This window comes from Triturus cristatus, chromosome 4_1 (assembly GCF_964204655.1).
Source record: "Triturus cristatus chromosome 4_1, aTriCri1.1, whole genome shotgun sequence".
NCBI lineage: Eukaryota > Metazoa > Chordata > Amphibia > Caudata > Salamandridae > Triturus > Triturus cristatus.
The window spans coordinates 314660994-314675317 of NC_140585.1; the positions used below are offsets into that span (position 1 = coordinate 314660994).

General features: G+C 41.5%; 1 protein-coding gene across 11 annotated transcripts in view; it reads right to left on the bottom strand.

The window, feature by feature from the left end:
• Nucleotides 1–14324, bottom strand: part of ERC1 (ELKS/RAB6-interacting/CAST family member 1) — a 1928212-nt gene that overhangs the window by 638777 nt on the left and 1275111 nt on the right. The window lies entirely within an intron of this gene.

Here is a 14324-nt window from a genome sequence, read left to right on the forward strand (position 1 = left end):
TCTGTATTTATAAATAGAAGCGGAAAAATACAACCAAATCGGATTCCAAGAATTGTTCGGCAATCCGTGCTCCAACCCAGGGTTGGCTGCTATGCCCCTCTTCCTGATTGTGGTGTATGCCTGCCCACATTAACACCTGCTGGGCCATTAATCTCTGGCAGGCGCCTGGTTAACACTTAAATGGTATTTTAAAGACCTGTGAAGTACTCTAGTGCAGCTGGATAAGCTCATGTTTGTGTGTGCCTGGGAAGCTCTCTCAGCCCGGGCTGACACACAAGGGGGGCGGGAGGGGGCTGAAGCCCTTTGAGCACAATGGGCGTTGCGCGCCAGTCTCTTTTAGCACTTCAGCCAAAAGAGGGGCAGCCAGGTGTGTGCACAGTGCAAGAACGAGCGATTCACACCTGATCTTGCACACACACGCAGTGCATTGCTGCCGTGTATTTTATTAAGAGTATTCAATGTGACCCCACAGGCAGGTGCACGTCTCGCTGCACCTCACTCATAAATGAGGTGCCCAGGTCTGTGCTCAGCAGCCTTGAAGAGGAATGCCTATTTCACCAGGGCATTCATTTGCGCACCTTGAGGCAAAGCCTGTGCCCTACGATTGTGGCTGGTGGCTCCAAGGGCAATCTGCTGCTACCCACCTAGTAACTCCCCGGGCAGCTGCCTCGTAGTGCTGTACAGCAGCATTGCTCTGGAAGCGCAGTGCTGACAGGCATGCGTGTTTGCTGCCAGCATTGAGCACTTTCACTGATGCCAGTAGTGAGCAGTGGTGCACACAATTACGTGTTGGTGTCAAACGTGAAGGCGATGAACTGAAAGCGCCTTTCAGTACATCTAATCCGGGCCAAAGTGGGAACACATGTTGTGTGAGTGCTCTGTGGCCCAGAGGGCAGGTGCTTTCCACGCTCGTGTGCAAGTAGCAAAGGAATTCAGAGGCGAAACTACAGTCACGTTGTGTCCTCTGCAGGCCACCGTAGTTGGCAGAGGCGCACCTAGAGCCAATTTCAGGGCGTGGGGGAGGGGCTAATTTCAGGTCACTGAAAGTGCCCAGGTGCACTTGTCTAAATTCTAAATGTGTTTACATTTAATAATCATGGCTAATGACAGTGCTTTCAATATTGTAACACGGCAGCAGCTCACTAATACTGCAAGTAATCTGTGGCAAAGTTTTCAGATGACTGTATTATGTTTACTTAATTTGGCGCATATATACATATAGCTAAACCTATAGCAACCGTGTGCCCTGTCTATTTAAATAAATGTGGAAAAATACTAGCTGCAACGTCTTTTTTTGCTTGCGACAAAACTAAATACAGATATATACAGATAACATGACAGAAATCTTAAAAAAAAAAAATACCATCAAACCGGGAGCCCTAATCATAATGAGAACAAATATGGACTGATGGGCTAGGCTGTAATTTGGTGTTCCAGAGAATTTCAAACACAGGGATATTACCAGGAAACTTGAAAGGTGCAATTATATCTGTCTGATGATGAGATAAATCTGCTAGAATTGGGGAAAAAATTATTATTTTCCAAAATAATTCTTGCCTCACTGAAAGAGTGGACTGAATCTCAGGACATAATCCTGGTTGAACAGGTAGGTTTTAGAGAGGGGAACTTTACCCCAGTTCATTATTTCAGCTTGTGGTCAATAGCAAAGTCAACCGTGCAAAGGGGTAATTTGTACTGCTTCTTTGTTAACTTTCATGCTGCATTTGATCTTGTAGACCGTGGACCACTGTGGAAAATGTTAATAAAATTTGAAATCCCAAAACCATTACTGCTAATCCTCAAGAGTTACAAAGAAGGAACTGAGCGCACATGGAAATTGATATGTAGCGAACAATCATGTAAAATACAAAATAATAAATGTGTTGAGATAAGAATATGTGTGGGCCCCATTATTGTTTTTAATGTTTTTAGAGGATTTATCAGCAGAGCTAGCAATAAGGAAGAGTTTGTCCCAAAAATGGGCGGGTCTCCCAGGTCTCCTCTATGCAGACAATCCAGTTAATAGGGATCAGACACAAATAGATCTTCACAGGAAGTAAGGAGAGTTTGCTAAGTATAGCATTAAGAAAAAAACGCAATAAACATGGATAAAACTAAAGTAATGGGATTTGGACAAGAAAAGTCACACTATACATGGTACATAGGTAATACAAAACTAAAAGAGGTTAACAAGTATAAATACATAGAGTTGTGGTTTTCCAGGAAACTGCAGTGGAATGACCACTTAGAATCTTTAAAAGCTGGAGCAGTTTATTCAGTGTGGGCTTTTTTATCATTTAGGTAAAAAGTATATAGCACCCATCCTTAACACCGGATTTATTAGTGTATTCAGCCATGATACGTCCACAACTTCAATATGGTGCAGAGTTATTATGTGTAAGTGGTAAATATGAATAAGATTAACCGTAAGGAAAGTATTTGAAGAATCTGATGTCCTTGCCAAAATCCTCAATGATTTCAGCCAAAAATGGAAAACAGACCAAACGGCATAGACTTATTTAACTTGCTCCAATGTAGTAGGATTTCAGGCAAGGATGCAAAATAGCGCAAGTCAAAAAAATGCCACTCTTTGTCGTGTAGACATTGTAAATAGTGAACTAAAGTGGGCTCAAGAAGTAACATAGATATGGTATGATTCAATAAACAGGCTGTCATTTACCAAATTACGGGCCCATTATTATGGTGTAACGATCGCCACTGCCGACCATTACACCATCGTAACGAGAAATACCCCCGCCATATTACGATGGCAAGGGGTATCGCGGCGGACGTAAAGTCCGTCCGTCGCTTTTCCGCCGGTCGGCAATTGTTCCAATTGCCGGCGGGGCGGTGCTGGGCCAGTAATATGGTGGCGGTACCTAGCAGGCACCGCCAGCTATTTTACGATGTGGGTGGGTAACAGGCCCCTCCATGGCGGCGATGCCGCCACAGAAGGGCTGGCAGGGATTGGCTTTGGGTGCCAGTTGCGGGTCCCTTGGGGTGGGTGAGGGGGTGCACTTCGGGGGTACCCCCTGCAGTTCCCTGCACCATATGGCAGGCACCACATGTGTAATACTCTCCTGCATAGATTGGGGCAGCATCCCTTCTTCCTTGGCTTCCCTTAAAGTTTCCCACCACTTTGTAGTGAGATAGGGGAAGAATATTTGACACAGTTCCATATGGAAGCCATCGCTCCCTGGTATTTTTGTAATAGGTAAAGCTTTCGATACTTCTCTGAGCTCATCCAAAGTACGTTCTTCCTCCAGCTCTTCTCTGAGGGGGTCAGTAAGAAGCAGTGCAAGTACATTGTCTTAGAAGCTCAGCCAGTGGTACCTGGTGTTCCCTACTGCTCCAGTTGCAAATGGTCCCACAGTGTGCTGTTGATAGCAGGTTGTGTCGGTGCATATGTGGCCGTGGTTGTATGTAGTGCCAGGATCAGAGCATGTTGCTGTCATTTATCCGTAACCAAGCCAATAATTTGGTCAGTTTATCTCCCACTGTATGGAAGCGATGTCTATTTTCACACACATCTTAGCTCCTGAATACCTATGTACATGCTCTTGAATACCTCTATTTTCTCTTTTACATAAATAACAGTCTTCATTGCAAAAGTTATTTAATGGCTTTGCATTTCATTGCCTTGCCACAGTTTACAAATCTAATTCGGTTAGGGGGAAGTATTTCCTATTGTGGAAAAACAATTTGTTTAATTCCATTCATCTACTGCTGCATTATTGTCCTACAGTTAATTGACCTTTTGTTCCTAAATTGCTGAAATGGTGGTTGTGAAGGGCCATGGTATTTGTGTGGTTTTCTTCTTGAGAATGTTTTAGTACCAGCATACGCCATGAAGAATCGATTCCAAAATGTAAAGCTGGGAATCTTGCTCTCCTAGTATATTTCTGACATACTCTAAAGTGTGCAACACGACAAAGAAACTTGAGGGTATTTATGAGTCAGCTATGTCCTATTCAGTTTTCTGAGTACTCCTGGCTGTGGGTTATCAAAAGATTTTTGAGAGGTCATCTCACCCTCAACTTATCGAGGCATGCTTCATCATTTGACAAGCACGCACACGGGGGTAGGAACGATGCCACCTGGCAAATTCACATTACAGCTGACTCATAAATACCCTCAAGTTTCTTTCTTGTGTTGCATCCTTTCTAAGGATATACTTGAGATAGAACCTCAGTGGCTTTCTCTTTAGGAATGGATACCCTTAAGTGTCTTATCACCAGATTGTCTGTGGTAAGCATGCTGTTCAGTATAATTGATATTTAAAGTTTGCCTTTTCACCAGCATGCAGACAGTACCAGGTACCCTAAAATGATTAACCTACACTTTTAATGCTTAATAGGTATCCAAAAATACAATACTCCTATAGTTGAAATTACACAACATGAAAGACTGGAATCAAAAACCTTCAACTGATTTTCAGTTTATCTATTCTGCCACAAATTCATTGTTTGCGCCTGCGCCATTAGTTGCCTTAGCACCAAAAGACTAAAGCCAGCAACATTTCTGGGTGAACCTCACACCCAAAAATGCGGCTGCATATTATTCCCACTGCTGAGGTTGCCCATGCTCCAGGTCTCCTCTGAGCAGATACAATAGCAGGTTTTAATTGCTGCTCCTATGTTGATCTGGGTAGACTCGAAGTAACATTCCTGAGTAGACCTGTATGAGCCTATGGAATGACGCCTCAGCCACTCATAGATGTTCTCGATTTAGTATCCTCTGTGGTTACGAATAGTGCTCCCAATTCATTATTTACTCTGTTGCTCTTGTCACTAATGGGTAAGTATTACATTAAATGCCCTGGTAGTTTCCAGTACATTCACTGGATTGTTCTCCTGCTCCTGTATTTCTCTTGGGTAACTATCATGCAATAATCACTGGTGCTTTAACATTGCCTCCAATGTCTTGATTATTATCGCAAATGTATTGATCCCTTATAATATAATACAATCAGTGTTGCGTCTGTCACTTGTGGATAACCACAATAGATTCCTGCTTTGAGGTTTGTTTATGCCTCTGAAGAGCTGCTTTCCAGTTGCTCCTCTGTAGTCTTCATTTAATAATCCCGGATAGTGTAACAGTTTCTAATGGGTTTCTCCTCCGTCACTCCTGGGGCAGCATCACATAATAATCCCTGGTGGTTTTAAAGTGTCTTAAATGTGTTCTTTTGCTGCTGCTCTTGGGTAGGTGGTTTAGCAGTACCTCCAATTGGTTGCTCCTCCATTGCTTCTGAGTAGAATACGCATAATAATCGAGCTAGTTCAACAATACATACAAGTGGGCAGGCTTCAGATGCTTCTTGGTGAGCTTCACTGAATAACATCGATCTCGCTGATTGACATTAACGACTATTTCTACAAACCATACTGCCCACCCAAATCATATATTTTTTTAATCTTAATTTATATATTTCTAACATTTACAATTTGCTATGAGTAAGAAATTTAAACCATTTCCACAACAATGCGAAAATGTATATTGACGCCTCATAATAGTTATGTCACTTTATTATTCTAATCTTCATAGAGAGAAGAACAAAGAAAGAAACAAACATCACAATTCATGTCTACTGTCGACATGTCATACAAATCCATATTCCGTTGTTGTAAATTGGCAGCGATTGGCTTAGCATTAGCGAAAGACATCTAGTATTTAGAGGCTATCTTGTCCATTTTGTGGAATCCATTTTGTATTTCTGGCAGCCATTTTGTTTGCCATGTGCTGCCACGTGCTCACCATGTGCTCTGTCCTCCCTCAGTGTTGACTGCTCTTGTAATCTGCCTAGAAACAAACTATATTTAGCATCTTCCACCTTCGCACATTCCCAGTTTAGTTTGCAGCTGTCCTTGCAGCTGTTAGTAGCATGTAACTGTCAGGATGTGTTTACTAGCATTGGCAAACTGTTAACTCCTCCTACTTGTCGAATGTGCATTTCTATATGACCTTATATGTACATAAAACATTCTCCTGTACTTGTACCGCCCTCTTTTGAGCCCCTGTGTGGGTATAAAAGGACCATGCTCCTTCTGTTCGGTGTGCTACTTTCCTGCATTACCGAAGGGTGCTGTGTGAATGTAGTTCCACCTCATGAGGTTTATTAAACTTTGTATTTTCTATTCCAATTTCTGTGCCAACTTCTTCCTATTGGTCTGTGGACTCTGTGCAGAAAAGGGCGAACCCCTTGCACTGGTGGGCCTAGCTGAGGTCCACTTGTACACCGTGGGGAACTATACATTCTAATATTTTGCATCCTTCTTCAACATTTGCGCACGTAGTCATATTATATCCCATATGCTTTGTTGGAGAGGTTTTCGTGTTTATATCCATATCCATCCAATCTAAGTACAAATCGAACATTGTTAGATGGTACTAAGGAGCCACATTCATTTCCGGGTCTACTGAAGAGCTCATGTTTAACTTAATGGAACATCAATGGAAACCTTTCCATCTGCTCTGAATATTCTCATCCTAATTGCCCCAGCTAAAGCCCATTCCTGCAGATCTCTTATCCATGCTACCTGACCAGGACCTGTGGGGCAGAGCCAATGAACTACTATGTGCCTTTTGGCCCATATTAACCCCAGATGAGCCCAATTATTTTGGATTATAGAGTCTTTAGGTATAGGTATAATTCCTACTAGGTACTGGCACCTCGTTTTTAACTATTGACCATTTTTAATTTTAATGTGTATACGTCAGGGGTCTCCAACCTTTTCTGTAACAAGAGCTACTAATGTTCAATGAAAATTAGCCAAAGCTACTAATATTATTAGTGTTGTAATAGTGACCATATGAGACCAGAATACATTAACTACCCTATGCAAGATTATCAGCAGTGATCACCTCTCTGCATCAGGCAGGGTTGCCAGCAGTAAGGTAAAACAAGCACTGGCAAAGCCAATAGCGCTCGTCTATGTGACATATCGCTTTTGTTTTCTTATGGCGTGTGAACGTCTACATAAAAAAACGGACAAGAGGGGGTGGGGGATGGGAGGGAACAATCAACAAGGATGACTGTGCTAGCTAGAAGGAAAAAATAGCATGTCAATCACAACACCAGCAGCGGAAGGACCCTAATCAAGATGAAGCAATCAGGACTTAGTCCATGCTCCAGACAAAAGAAGAAGAAGTGAAGCCGGGACGTGCTGTCGAATTTGGAGGCAGAAAATGAGTGCGACAATAAAGCCCACGAATGGCAAGCAATGGGTGGGCTCCAAACCCCTTGTAGAAAACATTATCTCTTGCGAGGGAGAGTACATGCGCTAGTACATGTGCTGTCACAGGAGTGAGCCAAAAATTATTTGACAATTTAGAATGCCAATATATAGGTAGTACATAACAGTCATAGCTGCAATGCTTGTAGCAACAAGCTAATATTACTAATATGTCTCTTCTATGACACTTAATTTATCACTCAAATATATCAGCTTTAAAATTTGGAAATTCAACAATTTTTCTCCAATCATCATCTTATGAGTTATGAGAATACACACATTTTTACCTGGAATACATATTATTTTAATTATTGTATAAATATATTAATTCCACCAAGCAAAAGCTATTAACTTAGTAGGCTATACTGCACACAGAGAGCTACTCACATGTAGCTGGAGAACTACCATTAACATGATTCTTATGGAGGGTGTGCAGTGGCGTACCTTCACCTCTCGGTTTGTGTCACTTGATAATTATTATTATTCCCCATCCCTGTAACATCTCTCAATATAAGCATAATGGTTCAACAACTATAGGGAATAGTGGTGATAAGTGGGATTCCCTGCCTGGTGCCCCACTGTTTCCAGTTCTGAGACACTATACATTTGGATCTAACCCTTTGCTGTCTGTATACGGTAATTTTACCCATCCAAGAATGGGAGACTAAATCCCATTTTCTCTAGAACAGTAAGCATATAGGTCCAATCTAAAGTGTTGAATGCTTACTCCAAATGAAGGAGAACTAGTGCACCTTCTATTTCTGTTTGACACATGGCATGTAGTACATGATTTCGTTTTCTAATGTATCAAGGCATGTATGACTAGGAGTAGCCTATTGGCCAAGGCCCGGCCCAATATTTTTAGGACCACATCCATCACAGAGTGGTCTGCATGATCCTGGAATGTTAGAGCTTTGTTAGGCATTAACCACATAATTATTACAGCTTCTCTCTTAGTTAACTGTCTGATTGGGCACCTTATATACGTTTAGATGTTGTTCAGAGAGAGGTGCATGGAAAAGCTGATAAATGTGTGCGGTTAAATTATCTATCCCTTAGGGCCTTCCTTCTGGGAATATTTCAAATAGCTTCTATCAGTTCCCATTTTTGGAGATTCTGTGATAATTTGATTTGTTCTTTAATGAACTTTGGAAGTTGCAATTCAGTTAGCAGGTCCCATGCCATGGCTGCATTTATTGCCTTTCATTAAATGTGGGTTTAATGTGTCACTAATACTAATCCGGGTTACTGCTGGGTCCCATTCAAAATCGGAATCCAATTAGGTGGTTGTTCCCTTTTCAATAATCAAGCCCAAGAGCGTGTCAGACTTATGCCCCATCAGTGCAAATAAAGTCTGTATTAGAACAAATTGAGTCTGTATTAGATTAGGGTAAATTTGAATAGGGCATCACATGCTATCCCCACATCTCGCCTAGCATCCATTAGTTCCAGTCTGGCTATTGGATCCCATGTCACCTTTTTCTGCTGCCTGGAAAGCCTTTCTTCATTGCAAGGCAGGTTAATCGGGAGCTGTGGCCGGATGCCAAACGATTTGCTCATGCACTCGCCCCATAGTACCACCTTTAATTCCTCCCATTCATTTGCCCTGGTGGCAGTTGATTGCTTCAATTACCACATGGATATCAGAGTGGAAGGTAGCTCATTTAGTACTCCTGGATTCAACCTCCTTGTCAGTATGAGCGCTCTAATGAGGGTATCCTTATATTCAATCATCAGAAGGGGAATGAAATGAAAGGTATCTATACAAGTACTGCACTAGCTAGACCTTTCGAACCAGATCATGCAAATTCAGCCTTTAATGTAATGTGAAGCAATGTATTATGTGTTGTTCAATAGCATGACATTTCTCGGTCAGTTGGGTCCAGACATCTATACAGTCTATCTTGGACATTACCTCAGCCAGCGCCTCAGTTATAACTGGTTTTATAGGCATCCTGTGTAGGTATATATCTATGAGTCATCCAGGATGCAGTTGAAATCATCCGCCTATATTACTGAGTTATGTACGGTGTTACTTTTTCCAATAGAGCTCAAAAGACGTTTTTATCAACTACGCAAGAAGTTTATGACCAAAATGTCCATTTCATTCAAGAGCCCATAACAATCAAAATCAACAGACCCCTTGCAAAAGCAGAGTATGTCGAACAGTATAATTGTCATCTACATTTTCCCAGACTATACTCTCCTCAGGGTCTGTAAAGTGTGTTTCCTGAACGGAAGCAATATTGAGTGAATGCGGTCTAAAATTCCAAGCAGCAATCATATATTTGTAGCTATTCCAATCATGCTTCTTTACTACAGAGTATGCCACTATCAACCGAGATTGTATTCCCAATCACTGGCTTCCCTAGAGTGTGGGCAAATCTGCTATTTTGTACCATGGATGAAGGAGGGCATTTTCTGCTGTTCCCTAGTTTCTTCGTTATCAACTCATGTTGAACAATTTGTAACAAAAAGTAACCTCCCTCCATCTGGGTAAGCACTCTGTTAAGTTAACAATTGCCGTCTTCCCATTGTGTCTATCGGTAAGCTGAAACTCCTATTGCCTGCTCCTAAACTGCATATGCCATATTACTTAACCTAGCTAGATTGAACTTGATCAAACGTTTGTCTAGGAACTATATACATAGATTGAATTGACCACATTCCGCCTGCTGCCAATGGGGTCTGCCAACTGTCGTCACATGAGAGTTCACTTCATCTATTCGGAACTAATTTCTGTACCACCTATTTTTAGAGTGCGTGCCTATCTCTGATTAATCTTTTAACACCGTATTGATGTCTTCTAGATTACCCAGCATAGCTACTTTAACACCCGTATCGTCCCCAAAAGGGCACCTCATAAAATCCCAATGAAGGACCTCTCCTCCCATAATCTCCGCCAACCATTAATAAAAACATTAATTTGTTCATTCTGTACTGTTCATATTCAAGCAGCAACTAATCTATTTTCGAGAACAGCATTTTCAGATGGTAGGAGTTTTCTCACAGTTCTCCCTGTTGACTTCTATCTGACCTGCCAACCCGGGTTATTCCTTGTCCCCTGCCTCGGACTGTTTTAGCCTCTTCATTTTTGCATATCGATTTGGCACTGTGTCGGAATGCTTTTTTAGCCCGACTGTGCCACCATTCTGAACCATTATTGGTGTGCCGAAGTGAGTGGGTCTCACTGATTGGAAGTATTTTTCTATTGTTTTGTGAAGTCACTGATGTTTTTTGCGCATGCTCCTCCGCTTTCTATGGGCTGTTGTCATGCCAGTTCTAACCATACCCACATATCTTTCGGGCTAGTAAAAAGTGGGATGTGTCATCATGCATGAAACACAGTTTTACAGGAAACAGAATAATATCTTTCAAATTAATTGTTCTAAGTTTCTGTTTTTACTGTACCAAAGGATTTCTGAAGCTTCTGAACCTTTGGTGTGAAGTCCAGAAAAAAGCTTATTGTCCATTCCTCATATTTAAGCTTGCTCTCTTTTCTGGCCCGTTGGATGTTTGTTATGTCATTTAGAATCCTTGCAATTTTACATCTGGGTTGCACTTCGAGAGCAGATATTGGGGCCAGTGACTATAGGCTCTTTCTACCATAAAGATCGCAGAAAGGCCAGCAAGTTGTAGGGTTTTTCTAATCTAGAGTTCACTGAAGTGTTCTACGGAGTTAACTCCACTGCCTTTTTGGTAAATCCAACAGATCCCAAATTATTTTGTCAGGATTTACTCTTGGCATCCCCCATCCTGTTGTTCAGAAAACTGCATCAGTTCTGAGAGGTTCGGGTACAGGCTCCCCATTTGATTCCTAAGAGTTTCCAATATCTTCTCTGTATCCAAGGTACTCTTATTCACCTGGAGGACGTTCACTTTAGCCAAGATAGGATCTATTTTGCTTTTGACTGTTTCACTGGATCTCTCTATGGCTGCCGGAACTATGCCCCTGTATGTATATGGGCGGGTATTCTCTCTCTACTTATTATTTGCCACTCCACTGAATTTGTGAAGCACCCAATTAATATTTTATATTCATATGTGTGCAAGCCAACCTCCTGGCAGGGAACTCAAGTTTTCTTTTGATCTACATGCAGGCCCACTTTTTATTGTGGCTGCACACCTGTCATCATGGGGACCTCTAAAAATCTCTTAACCCGGGGGCTTGGGGTAAGCTAATATATCTTTTGCACTCTGCAGTCCCAACACGGGGAGAAATGAAACTGAGATGCCCCTTCCCTCCATCACTTCCTTTTTTTGATTTTTTAGCAGTTTCCAGCGGTTGCACTCATCCATCTGGTATTCATCATGGTCGCCGAGACCCTGGGTGTATCAGTCTAATATTTTTTGTCTAAACTGGATCATATCTAAACTGGATCATATCTATACCCTTCCCCTTCCTCAGATTGGCCAGCAACCGTCTACCCCTCGACAGGCAGTGCACCTTTCAAATATCTTATGAAGGCTGGCAATACCTGGAGGTTTGATGTCACAAAAGCAGGTCTATTTTTATGTAAAAACTACAAAATTCAAGGAATATGTATAGTACTGGAGGAAGCTGTCCCTCTCATTCATGGGTAGTGCAGAGCTTTACAAGATAATCGCTCTTGCTAAAGGAAGTACAAAACACCCGGTTCTTGATCCCAGATGCCTATTTAACCAAACTAGATGGAATGGTTAGCACACTTTATGGGGTAGGGATCAGCAAGGGTATCAGTTTCTAGATTTTTCATGGGAGTGTATGATAGGGACATTACATTGCCTGAAATGAATTAGGATTAAGCCTCTTTTATGGTGCCGCTTAATGGCTATACCTTTGAACGCCACAGCAGAAACATTCTTTGATGGCAGATAAGCATGCATTGAGGGTTAGGTGTTACTCAGGGCGAAATATTGCATGGGATTCAAATTATATTACTGGGTCCGACTTGGGCCTTTATTCAAGCTTGGAGGACAAACACTTGGAAGCTTGGGGGGGTGGTGGTTGCCAACCCAAGACAAACCATTCTTTTATCTGGCATTGTTGCATGCCCTGTGAAACATCCGCATTCTGTAAATGGGATATGGTCACGATAATGAAGTTGGAGGATATATGGGGCCTCAAAGGTATTAAAATATTTGCAGGTCTGTGTGATGAAGGTATTAAAACATTTGCAGGTCTGTGTGATGAATGCTACTGGTCAGATTATCAACCCTTAGAGTTTCTAACGGAGAAGTTTTATCTTCCGAAATATGTGGACCGACTTACTGTTAGAAATGAATCTCTAACAGGATACAGGTTATAATCGTCAATGCAAGTGAGTCATGCAATATTCCCAGATGCATGTAAACTTTCAGTGAACAACTCCCTAGCTACGCATTTAAAGCTGTGTGTAGCTTCGGAGTAGCGACCAAAAGGTAGAAAACGAGAGTTCCAATCCTTGGAGTACCTATGAAAATGGTGTGCTATTTTTATTCAAGTTGTCCGTTTAGAACTTCTATTTCTTGCTGAAATTACAAAGGAGAGGATCAAAATGCTCTTCGCCACAAAGAGTTTTCAATTAAGGCAAAATGGATCAAATGTAACACAAGATCCATCTTGCTACCAAGAATAACTGTAATCACTTTCCCTAGTCTACATTCAGTCACAGCAATAACTAACCACAACAGTGAGCTAACAAGGATGAGGTCACTCATCTGCCCTCCGAACAACATACAAATAAAAATCAAGATGCAAAGGGACGCCTCGGGTTTTGCCATTTTACTTCTGAAAGTATCACTGAGCACTGTATGAGTGCCTTGCTCCTATTACCCAACACAAACTTGCAGGGGGTCCGTGGGGTGAGTACCTGCTGCAGTAATGTGCGAGTGTAGCCATCAGGCTAGAATCTGAAACCCAGCAGGGCTGATCAAATCATAATGCCTGAGAAGTGCCATGAAATCATACGGTTGTCTGCCATTATAAAGCGACATTATGTTAACACTTGCAGGTTGTATTTGTGTTTAACAGAAAGTTATCATTCTAATGACAGCAAGACTTTGCGATGGGTGGATACCGTTTTTCCCACTAAACAATTTTCACCTTTCTAACACTATTGCGAGCTAAGCAACATTAAGTTAGGAGAATACCACCAGGGTTTTATAACTCCCTTATTTCAAATATAATGCACGTTCAATTTCCTGCCTTAAGGGTTGATGTGTGATATTTAATGGAGCCCTAACACATATGTTCAGTTTATTGCTTTGCTTGTACTTTAGTCTTCATGCAGGAAACACTTATTCGGTCCCTAGTTACTGGGCGTACACAAACACCTATCAGTGGCGGCTGACGACATTTGAAAGTGGTGCGGCGTAAAAGATCGGGATGAGTGCCCTGTAGCACGCGTGCATAGCTCACATGCCCAACCATCATAAGAGGAATTTGGGGTTGTTCTCAAACCGAGAAAATTTTGAAAATAGAGCAGGCAAGTGAGGCATTGTCAGCACATTTGAGAAAGCAAGATGGGTAATAAAGTAATTATTTTGCCCACAGAATAAACAATGTAAAAGTCTTCTAAAGGGAACATTTCCGTTTAATTTAGAGCCAGTAATACACAAGGTTTGGAAGTAATTGGCCAGTGAGAACAATTTTAACTACTGAATTCTGGCCTTGAAAAGTGGACAGGAGCATGCCATTCCTTTTAACAGTTGAGAAGTTTAGTAGGCAACTTTTTGGAGAGCAATGGAATTATTTTTGTAAAAAAATATATATTTTACCATGTATTTTTAGAAAAACAATAATAATGGTAATGTGTGTTATATAATGTATCAAAGTATCATACCATACTCATGCCATTTTAAGTGCTGCAAATAAAAGAGGTTACTATTACAAAATGTAATTGTACCAACCTTGGAAGGCTACAAGTCTGAGTTGGAATTGCTGGGATTTTAATTTGTGAAATTTCCATCTCTGTATATAGCAGCAGACACATTCAGCTCACTAAGGGCCCCCTATCCTCACCACTTAATTAAAGGAATGTTGCTTACATGGAGTAAGGTAAGTGATGAAAATATAAAGCTTTGTAGAAACAAGCAAACACTTCGAGCCCATCAGCTATTACGTTTTTTGAT